The sequence below is a fragment of the Stegostoma tigrinum genome, chromosome 38 (genome assembly GCF_030684315.1).
Source record: "Stegostoma tigrinum isolate sSteTig4 chromosome 38, sSteTig4.hap1, whole genome shotgun sequence".
NCBI lineage: Eukaryota > Metazoa > Chordata > Chondrichthyes > Orectolobiformes > Stegostomatidae > Stegostoma > Stegostoma tigrinum.
The window spans coordinates 112,665-129,638 of record NC_081391.1 but is presented as its reverse complement, the minus strand read 5'-3'; positions in this window follow the sequence as shown (position 1 = coordinate 129,638).

Sequence of the window (16,974 nt, the reverse complement as noted above, 5' to 3'; positions counted from 1 at the left end):
CACCCTCCATCATTTTACAAACAAATTCTAATGTCCTGCCTTCCCATCCATAACCTACAATACCAACTTTGCAACAATTATACAAATAACTTTAGGCTTGAATGTAGTATTCTTGATTGGGAAGTTTGTGAAAGATGTAAGATTTAGTGTGGCGTTAAATAGCAGTGAGTATAACCTCAGATGGTTGGACAAGGGATTGTCTGATGGGCTGGGTGACCTCCAGTCTGTGCACAAACAGTACTCCAGCACTTCCTGTAGCCAGTCACTTTAAATAGAGTCCTGCTTGCATGCCCACACCTGTTGTTGTCATGCTGCAGTGCTCCAATGAATCACAGCACATCTTATCTCCAGGCTGGACACTTTACAGAACTCTGGATGTAATATTGAAGCCAATACCTTTAAAATGGTAAGTTTTTTTGAGCTTGTTATCATATCCTCCCTTCCCTCTTTCAAATCTGGCAGGAGGCACACACATTGTTCTGCCTTCCTCGTCTTCCAATCACTTAACCTGAACTGTACACATCTTTTCTCCACAAAATCCACACAAAATGTAGCGTAAATGCAGTCTCCTCCACACTTTATTTGAGCTCTGATGACAGTCTTCCGGACTCGAAATATTAGCTTGTTCTCTCCCCATTGATGATGTCTGACCCGCTGTGATCTCCACTATTTGTTGATTTCATGCAAACTCCAACATCTGCAGTAATTTGTTCCTGTACTTCTTGTCAAATGGACTGCTCAGTTGAAAATGGGTTTCGGTCGGAATTTATGTCAGGTAGTGCAGTTGTATGGGCCAAGAAATCCAATGGAATACATAATGAATAGTATGACCCTGGGAGGCTTTGAGGATTTGAGGGAGCTCAGTGGGCACGGGCTCCAGTCCCTCAAAGTGTGAAGATCAAGTGAATGTTCCAAAAGCCCTTTTTCAGTGTGGTATGACTGTGTGCAGAATACAAACTGAAACAGTCAAATGTCAGATCAATATCTCTCTGTTAAATGATGAATTTGCCCCTAATGAGACATAGATCTACTTCTGATTTACAATGAATTTGTCCCTGACAACAGATAGAATTTAAATCTGTATCTGTTGTATGAGGAAAATTGTCTCTCAGAAGAGATGGATTTGTCTTTGATTTTGAGTAGCTCTCTGCTAATAATTCAGCTGACCACAGGGTGCCATTTTGACCCACTTCATGTCCTCATTCTCCTGCCACCATCTACTGTGTTTCCTTTTCGCTCTGTGCCAGACCACGGTCACCTAAAGGAACCTAACATTTTCACCTCCCTGTGTGCAGTTAGGCCCATCACTTGATGGAGGCCTTTCACAGTCATGGGACACTATGGGATGCAGCTGCCATTGCTCCACACACTTCAGTGGAACCAAAATCACAATCAGAAATGGATCCACACTTGAAAATGATTTCTATTTGGTTTAAAACTATGACACGGCAATATACAATGAGTGACTATAGAACTGTTTCACTTTGTCATCTATACAGAATAACACAGCACAAAGAAAAGACCAAAGAACTGTGGATTCTTCTGAAGAAGTGCAGGAAATTTCAGTGAACGGCAAAACTGTCAAAAGTATTTGACAGCCTCAAAGCTATGTTAGTCAATGCCCCAGTGTTAGTCACACCTAATTATGCAAAGCCAGTCAAATTGACTATCTTCACTGCCCTACCTACCTGTAAGGCCACTTTCGACAAATTATGTATCTGTGCTCCTCAGTCCCTCTGTTCTTCAACACTCATCAGCACCTTACCATTTACTGTATAAGTCGTATCTTGGTTTGACTTTCCTAAGTGCAACACACGCTTATCTGTGTTGAATTGCGTTTGCGAATCCTCAGCCCACTTACCCATCTGTACAAGATACCTCTAATTTTGCTAACCTTCCTTGCTGTCAATGATACTGCTTAATTTTGTATCATCTGCAAATTTACTAATCATGCCCTGTATATTCACATCCAGGTCATTTTTGTCAATAACAAATAACAAAGACCCCAGCAGAGACCCCTGTAGCACACCACTAGTCACAGGCCTCCAGTCCTAAAAACAACCTTGACCATCACCCTCTGTTTCGTACCACTGAGCCAGTTTTGAATCCAATTAGCTGGCTGTCGCAGATCCCAGGTGACCATTACTAGCCTGCTGCAATTGGCCAACACAGGGACATACAGAAGTGCTGCCAGACAAGATTAGGGAGAATTCCAAGATATTCTAGAGGCACATCAAGCAGAACGGAATAATCAGGGAGCAATTAGGGCTCACTAAAAACCAAAGGGACAGTCCATGTATGAGGCTGGAGATCATTGATAGATTGTTAATTCAGTGCTTTGCATTTGGTTTTACTTGGGAGAAGGAGGATGCAAGTACAGAATTCAAGAATATGCACTGTGAAGCTCTTGAGTAGTTTAATATAAGATGTGACCCGGTATTGATCGTTTTAGCTGACATAAAATTCTGATGAGAATGAGTTGTATCTCAGGCTGCTGTGGGAGATAAGGAAGGAAAGGCCCTGGCCCACTTTTTTTAAAAGCTAGAATCCAGCCACAGAGAACGTGCCAGAAAATTGAATTATAACAAATTTGGTTCTGTATTGCAGGAATGATAGTGAAGAGAGAAGAGGGAACTATCTACCAGTAAGTCTCAAATCAGTATTATGGAGACTATTGGAGAAAGTAGGAAAGGAGAAATCTGATCTCTGCTAAAGAGGCAAAGTTTGATTGGGGAGATTCAGCATAACTTTATCAGAGGGAAGCCAGGCCTAACGAATTTTATTGATCTGTTTCAAGGAAACATTGATATGGTTTTTCAGGCTGGCCTTTGACAAAGTCCCACATGGCAAATTGATAAAGAAAGTAAAATCTCATGCTATTAAGTTTAACTTGGCAAGTTGCATCTAAAATTGTTTTAATGGTAGGAGACAGAGACTGGCGGTAGAAACTATACAGGAAGCTATAGATGGAACAGTTAAATGGGCAGATCAATAGCAAGTGGACTTTAACCCTGATAAATGTGACATGAGGCACTTTGGAAGAAGGAACCAGGCAGGGGAACACTCAGCGCGTGGCAGCACACTAGGAAGCTCAGAGGGTACTTCTCAACACATCCATGAAGGTGACTGGATATGTTAATAGGCCAGTTAAAAAAGCACAGGGAACCAAGGCATAACCTTTATTCATCCGGGCATAGGTTATAATAGTAATACAGGGCTCAGCTTAGGCCAAACTGAATATTGTCATTGGTTGGTTCATCCAGCTTGTTCGTTGTTCCACAGATACTTCATTACCCTACTGGTTAACATCATCAATGCAGCCTCTGACGACGCCCCGTTGTATTTTTCCATCAGGTATTTAAACTCTGGAGTCCATTGAGCTGGATTACCTTACTTTTGATTTTCCTTCGCAATGGAGTGTATATGGGGTCGGGGTCTATGTGTTTGTTGATGAATTTTTTCGTGGAGTACCAGGCTTCTAGGAACTCCCGTACTTGTCTCCTGGCCTTTGTCCCAGCCTCACCTTCAGGGCTTTCCCACGAGCTTGAATGCATTTGTTCTGCTCCCACCTCCAGGACTCAGCCCGCACTCACTTTGCTCCCACTCTGGGACTTGGCCCATGCTTGCTATGCTTTCGCTCTGCCTCAGTTTGTGACTCGGTTCCCAAACTCACCTGGTCTCACACACATCTCACATGCTGGACTGGTCTTGGACTCTGTTCTTCATTCCGTCCAGTTAGGTCATGTAACAAGTTAAAGTTGGGGGGTGGGAAGAAAATACTGCAGTGAAGATGAGAAAAAATATAAACAAAAAGGAATAGGAACTGGTGAGCAGAGCAACTCTGGCTGGGGAATTTATACAGTTCTGGTCACATGACATTGCAATTGCACTAGAAGGGGTGCAGAGGAAATTCACCAGGACATTCCCTGGGGTGAAGGATATCGGCGATGAAGAAAGACTGGATTAGCTGAGGTTACTTGTTTTTGGAACAGAGGAGGCCGAGGGGTATGTGATTCAGAAGCATAAGATTACGAGGGCATGAACAGGATGGGTAGAAAGTAGCTGTTCGTTTTAGTCAAATGAGCCAAGAACAAAGGTACACACTTAAAGTGGAGGATTTGAGGCTGAGAGAAGACCTGAGGATTGTTTCTCACTCAGAGGGTGTTGGGGTGTAGAATGCACTTCTCCAGAGGTTGGCTGTGGAAGAGTATTTGAAGTGTCATAACATTCATAACTATGGGCCAAGTGCAGGAAAGTGGGACTAATGTAGACTGAGCTGTATTTCTGATGGTACAGAGTCTATGCTTCTGTGATTGTATGACGATGGAAGGTCAATTATTAAGCAACTGGAGGTAGAAATTTATGGATTTCTGAAGACTGTGTGTACATTGGTCATAAGAATGGGCTGTAATGGCTTCTAAAAGTATGCCAATGGGAAAGTTAAGCGCAGACATTGTAGCCTCCTTACTGTCTGAAACTAGAGAAGGGAGAACTGGGAACTGGTATGACTATGTAGTAACTACTTCAGTTCTGTCTTCACAAAAGGAGATGAAATAAAACAAAAAAAAATTCTTCCAGCAACACCAGGAAACCCAAGTCTGGTGTGAAAAGGGAGTAGAATAAAGTTAGTTAATAAATGGTTTTGGAACTATTACTAGACTAACAGTAATGGGCAGAGACAAACTCAGCATAGATTTACGAAACGGGAAGCATATCTGTAAATCCAACTGATCGATAAATGATGGAGAAGTAATGAACACAAGGCATTTGGATTTTCAGGAAGATTTGATAAAGTCCTAAGGTCAGGGTGCAAAGCCAAATCAGGTGGGATGAGTGCTAATATTTGGACATGAATTTAGAGTGGGAGACCTGGCAGGAAACAGTGAGCAGCACTGTTTTTTTTTTGGAGCGGATGGCTTGGGAAGTATTGTAGGGATTGGAGTTTAAGCCCCAATTATTTACAATCCACATCAAAAATTTGATTGAGGAAATTTGATTGAGGAAATCAAATGTAATATTCACAAGTCTGTTGATGGCACTAAATGATGTCAGATTGAGCGTGGTGAGGAGGATGTAAAAAAGCTCCAAAGTGACTGAGGTAAGCAGAGAGAATGGGCAAGTGATGGCAGATGATAAGAAATGTGAATAGATGCGACGTTGTGCACTTTGATGGGGAAAAAGAACAGTAGCCTGCCACCTGAAAAGATATTGGTTGAAAAATGTTGATCGATAAAGGGACTTATGGTCCTTTTTTTGTGGGTTTCTTCTGCACAGACCTCCATGGTACCATGCAGGGCAGTGACTTCTGAAGCCAGAAGTCCATACTGACAATAGCATTGGCATGCCAAACTGTGTGCATAGACCCCACCAAGTGGGTAGCAGTAAGGGGGTGGCCATGGGCACCTGCATGGGACTCAGCTACGCCTGCCTCTTTGTAGGTTACGTGGAACAGTCCCTCTTCCGCACCTACACAGGCCCAAACCCCACCTCTTCCTTCGTTACATTGATGACTGTATCGGCGCAGCCTCTTGCTCCCCAGAGGAGCTCGAACAGTTCATCTACTTCACCAACACCTTCCACCCCAACCTTCAGTTCACTTGGGCCATCTCCAGCATATCTCACACCTTCCTGGACCTCTCAGTCTCCATCTCAGGCAACCAGCTTGTAACTGATGTCATTTCAAGCCCACCGACTCCCACAGCTACCTAGAATACACCTCCTCCCACCCACCCTCCTGCAAAAATTCCATCCCCTATTCCCAATTCCTCCGCCTCTGCCGCATCTGCTCCCATGATGAGGCATTCCACTCCTGCACATCCCAGATGTCCAAGTTCTTCAAGGACCGCAACTTTCCCCCCACAGTGGTCGAGAACGCCCTTGACCACGTCTCCTGCATTTCCTGCAACACATTCCTCACACCCCGCCCCCGCCACAACCGCCCAAAGAGAATCCCTCTCGTTCTCACACACCACCCCACCAACCTCCGACACTTCCGCCATCTACAATCCGACCCCACCACCCAAGACATTTTTCCATCCCCACCCCTGTCAGCTTTCTGGAGAGACCACTCTCTCCGTGACTCCCTTGTTCGCTCCACACTGCCCTCCAACCCCACCACACCCGGCACCTTCCCCTGCAACCGCAGGAAATGCTACACTTGCCTCCACACCTCCTCCCTCACCCCTATCCCAGGCCCCAAGATGACTTTCCAAATTAAGCAGAGGTTCACCTGCACATCTGCCAATGTGGTATACTGCATCCACTGTACCCGGTGTGGCTTCCTCTACATTGGGGAAACCAAGCGGAGGCTTGGGGACCGCTTTGCAGAACACCTCCGCTCGGTTTGCAATAAACAACTGCACCTCCCAGTCGCAAATCATTTCCACTCCCCCTCCCATTCTTTAGATGACATGTCCATCATGGGCCTCCTGCAGTGCCACAATGATGCCACCCGAAGGTTGCAGGAACAGCAACTCATATTCCGCTTGGGAACCCTGCAGCCCAATGGTATCAATGTGGACTTCACCAGCTTCAAAATCTCCCCTACCCCCACCGCATCCCAAAACCAGCCCAGTTCTTCCCCTCCCCCCACTGCACCACATAACCAGCTCAGCTCTTCCCCTCCACCCACTGCATCCCAAAACCAGTCCAACCTGTCTCTGCCTCCCTAACCTGTTCTTCTTCTCACCCCAAGCCGCACCTCCATCTCCTACCTACTAACCTCATCCCACCTCCCTGACCTGTCCGTCTTCCCTGGATTGACCTATCCCCTCCCTACCTCCCCACCTACACTCTCCTCTCCACCTATCTTCTTTTCTCTCCATCTTCAGTCCGCCTCCCCCTCTCTCCCTATTTATTCCAGAACCCTCACCCCATCCCCCTCTGTCATCAAGGGTCTAGGCCCAAAACATCAGCTTTTGTGCTCCTGAGATGCTGCTGGGCCTGCTGTGTTCATCCAGCCTCGTGCAGGGGTAAGGTTGTCTTACTGCGGCTGTACATGGCCTTGGTGGGACCTCATCTCAAATATTGTGCAGTATTGTGTGCAGTTTTGGTCACTTTTCCAAATAAAGGACAAACCTGACACTGAGGGAGTGCAGCAAATGGTCTCTGGGTGATGGGCTTGTTGCGTGAGCAATGTTTGTGTCAGCTCTAAGATAACAAAGAGTGGAGCTGAATGAACATGGCAGGCCAAGCAGCATCTTAGGAGCAGAAAAGCTGACGTTTCGGGCTGAGGTTCTTCATCGGAAATTGAGGATGGGGGAGAGGGTTCTGAAATAAATAGGGAGAGAGGCGGAGACAGATCGAATATGGATAGGGGAGAAGATAGGTGGAGAGGAGACAGACAGACCAAAGAGGCGGGGTTGGAGCCAGTAGAGGTGAGTGGAGGTGGGGAGTTAGGAAGGGAATAGGCCAGTGTGGGGAGGACGGACGGGTCAAGTGGGCAGGATGAGGTTTGTAGGTATTCCGAGTTGAGGGGGGAAGGACAAAGGAGCTGGTTGGGTGGAAGAGAGAGAGTTTCAGGGGAGTGGGACAGAGAGCAAGAGAGAGAGAGAGAGACATAGGGCTGCAGGTTCAAAGTTCCGTGAAAGTGGTGTTGAAAGGTAGGTATGACCATGAAGAACACCTTTGGTATGATTGCCTTAATTGGTCAGTGCAGACAGAATCGGAGATGGCAAGTCATTTTGTGGCTGTACAAGCCATTGCTTTGGCCACTTTTGGAACACTGTGTTCAATTCTGTGTATCTTGTTTTTAGAACGATGTTGTGAAACTTGAAAGGGTTCAGAGAAGATTTCTAAGGATGTTACGAAGGCTGGAGGGTTTGAGCTATACTGAGATGCGAAATAGGCTATTTTCTCCAGAGCATCGAAGGCTGAGGGGTGACTGTGTGACATGGATGGGGTAAATAAACAAGGTCTATTCCCCAGGGTGGGCGGGCATCCAAAAACAGAGGGCATAGGTTTAAGGTGAAAAAGGAAAGATTTATTTGGGGCCTAAGGGGCAATGTTTCCAATAAGAGAGTAGTGTCTCAGAGGAAGTGGTGGAGGCTGGTACGATTAAAACATTTGAAAGGCATCTGGATGGGCATATGAATATGAAGAGTTTAGAGGGATATGGACCAAATGCTGACAAATGTGATTAGATTTGTCCAGGCTATTTGGTTGTAAAGGACAAGTTGGATCGAGTGTCAGTTTCCATGCTGCTCCTCTCCATAATTCTTATACAGGGCCACAAACATGTTTGCTCTTGCTCTGTGGATGGATTGCCACAAGTCCTTTCCCAATGCCCCATCCCTTCCTTCCCCCTCCCATCCAATGGGATACTTCCATTGCTGTAGTAGACTAAGCATACTGATTGCGAGAGAGAGAAGGGGGCAGAGTAGTTGGGGGGGTCGCGGTGCACGGAAAGAGGGGGAGAGTGAAAAAGAGACAACTGAATGCGTTAGAAATGAAAGGCTGATTGTCAATATTTCATGTGGAAACAGCACCAAATCCCAGAAAGCATGGCGCAACATATAAGTGGTGAATGATAATGTGACAATGGAGGCAACAGTTTTGTTTGATGTGTGTTTTCCAATGTGTCAGAGAAACAGCTGGAGGTGTCAGGTGAAACACAGAGAAAGGGGAGGGAGAAAAACAGGCTCTGAGAGTGGCTTCTCCACAACTGAATCACTGCTCAGTTTCTCACTAAATATACACTCAATCCACTCAGAGCGTTTTCCCCTTGATCTCGGTTGAAACCTGTTCCCTTTCACCAGGTTTAATTTCAGGAGAAATGATAAAAAAAAATTCAGGAATGAAAAGTTAACATATGAGGAAAGTTTAAGGGTCTGTACACAATGGAGGTGAGAAGGAGGACAGGGCATCGAGTTGAAACATACTCAATACTTGTTGGCCTGGACAGAGTGGATGTTGGAAAGATGTTTCCATTGGCAGGAGAGACTAGGACATGTTAGAATAAAGGAATGATCTTTTAGATCAGCGATAAGGAGAAGCCTCTTCACCCAGAGAGTGGTTTATCGGTGGAATTCACTGCCACGGGACACTGTGGAAGCTAGGTCAATGATTACATTTAAGATGGAGATAGATCGTTTCTGAATTGTCAAGGGGATCAAGGGTTCTGGGGAAGAAGTGGGACAATGAGGAGCAGACGGCAGCCATTCACATTGGACTGTTTGTACCTGAACAGAGCTGGCACTGAGTTCTTTGCAACATTTTGTCAGAGCATTTAGAGAGGGTTTAAAGTAAATCATCAGGGGCTTGGGATGCAGGAGTTAATATCAAAGAGGAGTAGCCGGGTGCATAAAATACTGGGAGAGACCGGGATAGCTAGCATTAGAATGGAGTCAGAGTCATACAGAATGAAAACAGATCCTTGAGGCCACCACATTCATGCTGACCAGATATCCAGAACTGATCCATTTTCCAGAATTTGGCCCATATCCCTCTAAACCCTACCTGTTCATATACCCATCCAGATTCCTCTTAATGTTGCAATTGCACCCACCTCCACCAGCTACTCTACGTTGTGCATTACATAGTATAAGATGTCTCATAATATAAAACAGTACATCTTCCAAACCATCAAAGATAATGCCATTGGAGATCAATCAGCAACTAAGATGTCAGGGACCATTTTCAAATTGTGGAGAGCTAGGATGTGATGTATTGGTTATAAAATCAATTCTTTTTAAAGTCATTTCTAATTTCTCTTCAGGTGCTTCAGCTGTTGTAGAAGGCAAGAGGTAAAAGATACCATTCAGGGAGGGGCAGTGTGGGGAGAGAGATCCCCAAAATCCTTTGCAAGTTTCAGTTTGTTCTTTTCAGGGTGATGGCTCATTAATCAGTGTGACTTATTAATGAAAACATGTGCACCATGAAAAAGTAGCTGTAAGCCCCTGTGACATCTAATTTAACTGTTTAGATGCCAAAAACGTTACTATCAATCACTTACGCTTACTTTCCCTAGTACATGGAGGGTATGCATTTTATATATGCTTAGCGTGCACGCTTTGTAGAAGCATTCCTGTGGATCATAACTGACTGTTGTTACTTGCATGAGTTTCTTCATTCATTACACTTAGGGTACCCTCATAACATCACTGCAGGGGGCAGAGGTTGGAGAGAAATACAAGTGCACAAACACTCTTTCAGTCCATACACTTCCACAAATTGCATAAAAGGCAATGAGAAAGGTTTGTTTTTATCACAGCAGTGCCTATAATAAACAGCCATTGAAAAGGCTGCACGGTTAGCCAGCTGGCAGAGATATGTAGGATTAGTCAAAGGTTTCATGAAATCTGCTCAGTTGGCAGCGTAATCGCACAAAGTGTATCAGGTGAATTGAGAAGTTTCTGTTTTGTCCATTTACTGCAATTAACGATATGAGGAATGATTGAATATTGATTGTACCTTTCCAAATTTGGACTTGATTTGAAGAAATCATTTTCAAAACTGTGCAACACCAAAGTGAAGCAACTTTGTTAGACATTTTAATTTTGAAAAATTGAAAATGACACAACAGTCATACATGAAAGCTTTACAGATTTAGTCTTTCTTTTCCATGAGCATATAAGTATCAGTATGAGTAAGCCTATTGACAGCATTTGAATGGATCATTTAGTTCCCAACCTTACTCTTAATCCAAGCTGCCCTCTGGAATAGCAAGTATCCATGTAGATATGTCACGAAAATGGAGAACAGACAAGCTATGGGGATACAAGGACAACAATTCTGTTATATATGCAACTCGGAATATTGGTGAAGTCAAAATATTTGCAGAGGTAACAAAGGGATGGACGAGGGTAACTCTGTTGACATGGTATACATGGATCTCAAGAAGACAACATGAGAGAAGTTATAGGGAACAGCGGTAACATGGATACAAAGTTGGCTGAGCGGTGGAAAAAAGAACAGAATAATGGATACTGATTCATGGATATTGTTCAGCCTATAGGGAGTTTTGTATTAGAGTTTCCTGGGGCGGCGGGGGGGGGGGGAGGTGTAGGGTCCCTTGCTTTTTGTGATGTATATTTCGTGAGCAGGGGACAATTTAAAAGTTTGCACATGATACTAAATTTGGAACAACTGTAAACTGAGAAAACAGTGTACAGCTGGATGAACAAAGCACCAATCAACCTACACTATTCCATTATCATCCATATGTTTATCCAATGATCATTTAAATGTCCTTAAAGTTGGCAAGTCTACTACTGTTGGAGGCAGGGCATTCCATGCCCTTACTACTCTCTGAGTAAAGAACCTACCTCTGACTTCTGTCCTATCTCTATCAGCCATCAGTTTAAAGCTATGTCCCCTCATACTAGCCATCACCATCTGAGGAAAAAGGCTCTCACTATCCACCCTATCTAATCCTCTGATCATCTTGTATGTCTCTATTAAGTCACCTCTTAACCTTCTTCACTCTAACAAAAACAGCCTCAAGTCCCTCAGCCTTTCCTCATAAGACCTTCCCTCCATACCAGGCAACATTCTGGTAAATTTGTTCTGCACTCTTTCCAAAGCTTCCACATCCTTCCTGTAATGCAGCAACCAGAACTGTACGCAATACTCCAAGTGTGGCCCCTCCAGAGTTTTGTACAACTGCAACATGGCCTCATGGTTCTGAAACTCAATCCCTCTACCAATAAAACCTAACACACCATACGCCTTCCTAAAAACCCTATCAACTAGGCAACTTTCAGGGATCTATGCAATTGGATGCCGAGATCTCTCTGCTCATCCACACTACCAAGAATCTTACCATTAGCCCAGTACTCTATATTCACGTTACTCCTTCCAAAGTGAATCACCTCACACTTTTCCACATTAAACTCCATTTGCCACCTCTCAGCCCAGCTCTACAGCTTATCTATATCCGTCTGTAAACTGCAACATCCTACCGCACTATCCACAACTCCACTGACTTTAGTGTCATCCACAAATTTACTAACACATCCTTCTACGCCCTCATCCAGATCATTTATAAAAATGACAAACAGCAGTGGCTCCAATTTTGCTCGGGCTTCTTTTTGCCATACTCAGTCAAATGCTGTCACCCTCACTTCCCTTCAAAAAATAAAGTTGGCAAAGGTGATGCTTTGCCAGCATTTAAATACATTGTCATGTAACAGAGACAGCATTACAATATTTTGCTGCTGTAATACAATAAACAATTTGGTTAAACCAACATATCACTTGTAAAGTAGTCATTTTTTTAGGCTTAGTTCTAGGATTTTCCATGTTAAAAAATGCTACATAGATGAAAGCAGTTGAAGAAAATTAAAATCTTAAAATAAGATCGTAGAATCCCTACAGTGTGGTAAAAGGCACTTTGGCCCAACAAGTCCATACTGCCCCTCAGAGCTATTCCCCTATAACCCATGTAATCTACACATCCCTGAACATTAAGGGCAATTTAGCATGGCCAATCCACCTAGCCTGCATATCTTTATACTGTGAGAGGAAACCAGAGCACCCACAGGAAACCACTGCAGACGTGGGGAAAATATGCAATCTCCACACAGACAAAAACCTGAAAGTAGAATCCAGCCCGTGTCCCTGGTGCTATGACAAAGCCATGCTAACCACTGAGCCACCCTGCTGCCCCTGCCCAGAGCTCTAAAAAGGGACCAGAGCTATTTAAAACTTAATTTGCAGTGTAATGTCATAGCTTTGAAACTGTAACTCAATTAATTTCAATACAATGTATATATTGAGTCAGTTATCCATTAGAAGTCACAGCCTGTATCAGAGACAGTAACCTGCAGTTTCTAATTAGAATATATTTGTTCCAGTGAAACAACTTAAAAAACAACAAACTAGTAAAGCCAATCTTGACCATAAGCTATACTTAACATGTTTAAAAATAGTTTATAAAAATTAATTGCATAGCATATTTCCATTTCAACCCTGACCTTAACTTAAAGATGGCATTCGTGTCCCTGAACTAAAATCAACCAATGTCTTTAGTGCTGATCACTAGGCCATTGACTTTTTGTTTTACTCAACCTGTTCAGACATGTTACAACACACCTCTGGAGTAGCTAAGACTTAAACCCAGGCACTCCTGACTCTGAAGCAGGGACAGCAACACTACACTACAACTGCCCACAAGCCAGTGATCCTTGCTTAAAGAACAGGAATGTAGTCACTGAGGAATGAATAAATTCTACTCAGATTTGATGTTTCCACACAGAAAATCAACAGCTGATCGTCTAAGTTCACTTTTTAAGAAAGGGAACTTAATTAAGATACGGAAGGATTTCTGCTTTCTATTTGCTTTCATGAGATAGCTATCTCAGGAAAGAACAAAACAGGCAAAACTAGAAAAACAGAGTAATTGAATAATTTTGACCAATTACACCCTTTGACATGAATCCACAGCTCAGCAAAAGGCGATATTTACCATGAAAAGGAGACATGAAGCTCACCTGGGAATATTTATAAAATTCACATATCAGGACCATTCAAAGGCTGGAATTTAAGCAATGGCAGAGTCATAGTTATACAAGATAGAAACAGACCCTTCAAGCCAACTTGCCCATGCCAACCAGTTTTCCTAAACTGAACCAGTCTAACTTGTCAGCATTTGACCCATATCCTTCCAAACCTTTCCTTATCATGTACCTGTCCAGATGTCTTTTAAATGCTGTGATTGTACTCATCTCTGGTGGTGCTTGAAAAAGAGTGAATGCAGTTATGTTAAACTATATTAGTTTCCCAATTTTGAACATCAACACTGGTTGCAATTGCACAGCATTAATACAGTATCCAAATGATTACCAAATTCACCATGTTAAATTTTAAATCAAGCTATCAACTTTCGAAGGCAAAATGTGGCTCCACAATAAATTTAATTAGCACAGTTTTTTGGTGGGGGTTGGAGAAATGTTCATGAATGCAGTGATCATGTTATTGTGTGAAGAATTTCCAGTTTCCACAATGTAATTCCCTTTATCACTCAGGATTTGAAATTAACATGACAGACAGGAGGCTGCAAGAACACAGCAAGCCAGGCAGCATCTGGAGGAAAAGATGGGCTGAGCTGCAAATGGGGGTGGGGTGGGGGAAGGGGTGATAGCAGAATTGTGGTGATAGGTAAGACACCAGTTGTAGGCACAATCTGGTAGGTCAATGGGACTAATTCAATTGGTAGCTGGAAGGGACAGTCACTAGGTGGAATGGAAGGGAGAAGATGGAACTGGAAAGGGAACGGGTGGGAAGGTCATTTGAAATTAGAGAACCCAGTGTTGATTCCACCGGGCTGGAGGATGTCTAGATGCTCTGAATTGCTGTGACACTGGAACAGGCCGAGGACGGTTGGGCAAGAGAGGGAGGGTTGAAATGGCCAGTGAGCAGGTGGTTAGGTTGGCCATTACGGGCCAGGCGAAAATGCTCAGCGAGATGGTCACCTAGGCTACATATGGTCTCACTGATGTACAGGAGACCACATCGGGAGCACCGGATGTAATAGACTAAGTTGGAGGACTTGTAGGCAAATCTCTGTTTCACCTGGAATGAAGTTTGAGGGCCCTAGATGGAGGTGAGGGAGGTGCTTTGTTGGCAGGAGTTGCATCTTTTATAATTACAGGGGAAGGTGATGGGGGAGGAGAGAGTGTGCGTGGGTTGGAGTGGTTGCTGGGGACTGTGGCACAAACTAAGGAGTGGCAAAGGAAATGATCCCTTGTGGAATGCAGGTAAGAGTGGGAAGTGGAAGATGTTCCAGGTGGTGGAATCAAAAGAATGATACATCGGATGAGGAGGAACCGATCTTGGATTCCAGCATCTGCAGTTTATTTGTCTCTTAGAAATTAACATGCTAAGTAAAAAGTCTCTAACTCCAAATCTGGCTGCTGTCCAAAATTCTTTACCATGCCAGCACAAAATATGGTGAGGTAGGGAGATTTTCTGTTCTCTTGGTGAGAATAGCGAATGGCAATTTACTGCATTCTATTTCGTGTTTAACTGGACGTTTCAATATTGTGTTACCATCTATAAGTGCAATATTTTCTCAGAATCAAACTATAAAATATTTCAATAAACAACAAATAACTGAGTCAACCTTTAGTAAGATCATCATGACACATTTACTGCACAAAAGTGATGACATTACAACAACATATTACTGAGGGGATAAAGAGTGGGGCAAACAGCTACAAAATGAATTTCAAAGATTTCAAGGAATTTGGAGTTTAAAAGACCATTAAACACAGCCTAAGTTATACTTGCAGTTCATGACTTCATCTGAACCCCTTGATAAGGCTGAAACTTGTAATATTGATATCCAATACTGTCTTTTTAATATCATCAAGAAAATCAATCATGAAGTATTACTTGCCTCAGGCCTCATGGGTGCTACACGATTAGGAAGTTAGCCCTGAGGTATTGCAACTCAGTCACAGTCATAAGTGAGGGGGGAGTGCAATATTGTCAGGGGGTCAATTCTGAGGTGTCAGGAAAAACTCCTTCCAGATACATCAGCAGGACTTGACAAAATCTGTACAAGTGAAACAAGCAATACCTGGCCCATTAAATAAGAGCTGGTTGGTTGGAGCCTGTACAAACAATGCATTTCTCACCTTCTGAATGCCCAGTGCCATTTCTGCCTGGGAATGCTGTGAGATCCATGCTAGCACTGTACCATGCTGGAACGACCTTGGCCTTCATAATCGCCTGAGTAAATTTATCCACAATCGTCTTTCTGTCTCCTGATACCTACATTCACCATCTTTACTTCAAGGTCTTTGCCTGTTCTTGATGTCTGGGCTTTGAGCTGATGTTCTTTCTACAAATCTCTGACTCTGGGCTATTTCTCAGGTGGCAGATTATCAACTCGCAAACTGAGCATTTGGAATAGTTACCTTTTACCTTCTCGTTGTTCTTGAAATAGATTTCAAAAGTTGGACAGTTAATTACAAAAGTTTTATGAAAGTAAGGTCTACAGAGACTGGTGGACAAAGAAAAGAACAGTTTACACAGCGCTGGGATAGCTGCATGTTTTCTGTAATGTTTGTAGGACATATCAGGGACAAAATAACTGTGTCACATCACTAGTAATGCTCCAGAGATTGCTTGGTCCCCATTGGCAGGCAATACCACACTGGTAGTAGGAACTACAGATGCTGGAGAATCTAAGATAACAAGGTGTAGAGCTGGATTAACACGGCAGGCCAAGCAGCATCAGAGGAGCAGAAAATCCGATATTTCAGGAATTTCTGAAGAAGGGTCTCGGCCCAAAGCGTCAGCTTTCTGTTCCTCTGATGCTGCTTGACCTGCTGTTTTCATCCAGCTCTATACCTTGTTATCTCTAATACCACACTGATACCTGTCCAATGCTATAATATGAAAGAGTCCAGAAGAATAAATGCAAGGTATTACATTTTGGGGAAACAAACTAGGGCAGTACTGAGGGAGTGGTCATTGACACAGGGTTAGTTCTGAGGGAGTGCATTATTGTCAGAGGGTCAATACTGGACTGATACCTTATCTTAATAGGGTCAGATTTGAAGGAGTGCGAGATTGGTAACAGAGCACATTAGTCACAGAGCATCAACACTAAGCCGGTGCTCATTGTGGTTGGCTCAGAATTTTCTTTTATTTTGATAGAATCCACAGTATGGAAACAGGCCCTTCGGCCCAACAAATCCATGCTGACCCTCTGAGGATCCCATCCAGACCCACCCTCCTCTAACCCACCCAATCTACACGACCCTGAGCACTCTGGGCAATTTAGCAAGGCCAAAGTCTGCACATCCTTCGACTGTGGGAGGAAAGCCAAGCAGATACGTGGAGAATGTGCAAACCCCTCATGTGCAGATAGTCACCCAAGGATGTAATCAAACCTGAGTCTCTGGTACTGAGGCAGCAGTGCTAAGCTCTGAGCCACTGTGCCACCCTTGTTGGAGTGTTACACGATAAGAGAAGCAGTACTGAGGTATTGCAGCTCGATCACACAATTAAGTACTGAGGGAATGC